This window comes from Daphnia carinata, chromosome 1 (assembly GCF_022539665.2).
Source record: "Daphnia carinata strain CSIRO-1 chromosome 1, CSIRO_AGI_Dcar_HiC_V3, whole genome shotgun sequence".
Lineage (NCBI taxonomy): Eukaryota > Metazoa > Arthropoda > Branchiopoda > Diplostraca > Daphniidae > Daphnia > Daphnia carinata.
Genome location: NC_081331.1, coordinates 4,114,158 through 4,117,678, shown reverse-complemented (window position 1 = coordinate 4,117,678; position 3,521 = coordinate 4,114,158). Strand labels below are relative to the sequence as shown.

At 35.5% G+C, this 3,521-nt stretch overlaps 1 long non-coding RNA gene across 1 annotated transcript; it reads right to left on the bottom strand.

The window, feature by feature from the left end:
* Window positions 1–200: 200 nt before the first annotated feature.
* Window positions 201–738, bottom strand: LOC130692511 (uncharacterized). The gene is made up of 3 exons (XR_009421839.1): window positions 652–738; window positions 497–583; window positions 201–436 (listed from the first exon to the last, which is right to left on the bottom strand). It is a non-coding gene; the product is annotated as an uncharacterized LOC130692511 (long non-coding RNA).
* Between the last annotated feature and the right edge of the window lie 2,783 nt (window positions 739–3,521).

Here is a 3,521-nt window from a genome sequence, read left to right as displayed (position 1 = left end):
GTTCAGAATAGAAATTGTTGCACTCAAATCTATTGACAGGTGAGGATTAAGGAATGTCGCCTTAGGGAGTGCAAACCGCGATTTTCAAAACTATTAAATGCTTGTTAGCCACGGAAAGATTGCTGGCTGACGCAGACAATCGTTTGGGACATGATTAATGAGCTGCTTCGTGGATAAAGCTCGTTTTTTTAGTCCTCTCCAGGATGACATGAATTCCAGCATGTTCTACACATGTATCAGCACTTAGCGATACACCAATTAAAACAATTAAAACAATTAAAAAATTTAAAATAGTACCACCTTTTAATGTTTTTGACTCCATGATTCATCTTCGTTGCAATTGTGAAAGCAAGACAACTGACCTATGGGGATTTAGTCATCGCACTTGCCATAACCGTTTTCCCAAAGTATCAGCTTTTCTGCCAACAGTAGTTTACTAATACAACATTGACAATTAAAATTAGAATACTAAACAAACTCAGCAGAAAAGCATTACCAGGGAGTAACATCTTGCATGTTGACGAAGAATCCTCGGTTTATCATGTACATGGCAGAATATCCACGTTGCCTGGATGGCGCAATCCTTTTTATAATCACACAAGTAGTAACTAAAACATATTGAATTGAAACAAAATTTAAATGAAGTTTTACCCAACAACCGGCTGCACCTCTGAATTCCAAAATTACGTCTACACATTCATATCAGGCTTTTCCAGCATGTCTCACCTTTGGCATTTGTTTAAATCATTCCTTTAAAAATTTTAAATAAATGTAAATAAAGTAAACAATTGATATTTATGTGACATCAGAGTACCATTTGGCTGTCAAGCATTCCATACAAGATAGGCATTTTGAAGAATCAGTGGCAGCAATCAAGTGCTACAATTTGAATATGGGCTAGGTATTATAGTCGCTGAGGGCTCTCAATCCCTAAACTGAACCTTGCTCACTGATGTGAAAATCTATAAAAGGATTAAAATCTTAATTAATGAGACATGCAGGATACTGTTTAAAATTATAGTAAAGATGGTACCAAATGCTAAGTTACTAGAAATTTTGCCTGGGAAATCTCCAACTGACCATGTGAAACATAAGTCAGCTGTACTGCATTTGGAAATCCAGTGTTCAAGTAACCATATCCAATCCATGTCTGAAGGAATGAATCAGAAAATTAAATAGGGATTTGGCCGCTAGATGGCCATAGCTGTAAAAAAGAAAAAAAAGGCCAAATTTTTTTTTTTTTTCGGCACATAATTTTCCCCATTTTGACAAAAGTGGGAAGGCTATAACCTTCTCACTTTTTCATTTTTGGGAAAAATATAAATCTTATTAAAAATACATGATTCCGATTCAAAATTGAACGAAAATCACAAAAATGAAGTCTATTTTTACGTTGGCCTTGTAGCTTTTTGAATAGACGGAAAAAACGAGTGATAAATGCTGGCGTGCCAGCAGCGCGTTAATTCCATTATTATAAGAACGGCCGGTTTGACGAAAAAACAAATATTTACCCTGACATCAGCGTTTCATTTTAGTCAATTTACATCAAATTTAATTTTAAAATTACAAACTGAGTTTCTGCCATATCGAAAATTAAGCCCGATAAAATAAGCCCGACTTTTTCGGGCTTATTTTTACACAAGACTATTTTTATAGATATAGCTATAAAAATACATGGCTTTGATTCGAAATTAAACGATAATCACGCATATGTCGTTTATTTTTAATTGGACTAATCGTTTTTGAAATACAAAGAATATTTGGGCTGCATCGCGCTATGCTGAGCGTACTGGCGCGCTGGCGCTGGTCGCACTGCCGCTCTAGCATTCCGTTTAATATTCGGTATAATTCAAAAACGATTGATTTGGTGGAAAAATAAACCACTTTTTCGAAATCAGCGTTTAATTTTGCTTGTTCTTTTTGATTTTTATCGGATTCTAAGAGTCTTTATTTTTTGCCAATTTTGACAAAAGTGGGAAGGCCTTCTCACTTTTTCATTTTTGGCAAAAATATAAATTTTATTAAAAATACATGATTCCTATTCAACATTGAACGAGAATCACCAAAATGATGTTTTTTTTTACGTTGGGTTGATTGCTTTACTAATAAACGGAAAAAACGGGCGTTAATTCCATTTATTACAAAAGCGGCTGGTTTGGCGAGACAACAAATATTTTTCCAGAAATAAGCGATTTATTTAAGGTTAATTAAATATATCATATACATACGTACATACATGCATACATATATAATATTAAATAAGTATTTAATACATCACTTTACAGAGTTTTGATGGAAAATTCCCACAGCATTTCCTATATGAACGCACGTCTTTTACCTTAGTTTCAAAAACTTAACATTTCACGTAAAAATAAAGCCAATACTAATGATTCTCATTGAATGTTGAATTCAAATCATGCATAATTAGTTAATTGTTTGATATTTTTAAGAAAAAACAACCAATATATTGGAAAAAAGCGAAAGGAATTACCGTGTTCACAGTTGGGTAAGTGTTCACGGCCTTCAGATGAGCAGCACCGAAACTACTGCCATCTAGCGAGTAAAATGTACTACAAACTACACAACTGCTAGTGAAAAACATTAATAAGTACACAACAACATTACAATCTACTGTCCAAAACAAGGAATATTATGAACACTCATTAAATCGGCTGCAAGTTTGTTGAAAAGTTTTTAGATCGCTTCCAATTCTAACGCACGTCATCCTTTCACGTGAACGCCAACATCACCCGATTTTTTCTTTCACCATTTTAGCTTTCCATAACCCCAAAGCACACTTCATCGCCATATGCGACCCTTGTGCCCTTAACGACATTGCCCACGACTTCTGACATGTTGGCTATTGGGAATTTCGTAAGCAACGTGAGCCGTATAGTTTACGTTTCTAACGCTAGGTGGCAGCTCCTCCCACGTCCTGTGACAATTCCAGGTGACTCGGGCCAATAAAAGAACAAAAAAATAATGTAATTTATTGCACTCATAGAATTTCATTATCGAAATACCTTCAAATGGGGAATTCTCTATTTATCTACAATGTATCTACCCACATGCGTTTAACTACTCAAGCATTAGGTAGCCTGCGACTTAAATATACGCATTTTTTTGTTCTTTCAACGAACTGCTAAACCCCTTTCTCCATTGTCGTTAAATATGTCTTCCCTCCGCCAACAAAACAAGAGAAGAATTTTCGTTGCAATTTCCTTTTCTGTTAACCACCGATACTGACCTTGCTATAGATATCCGACAAGAACGTTCCGTTCTTTGCTAGGTAAGGTCATGACGAGAAAAAACTGGATTATTGGAATGTCTTCCGTGTATGCTGTTTTGATCGTTTCATCATCGTGTTATGCTATGCACGGGAATTGCGATGATTAACTATTTCTAGTTCGCCGCTTTTCCCAAAACTACTCGTGCAAGATGTTGCTATGAAAAATGTCAATGATCCTCCATGAAACGAAAATCCCCAGAAAAATCACAGGAGAGACATACCGAGTCTACGC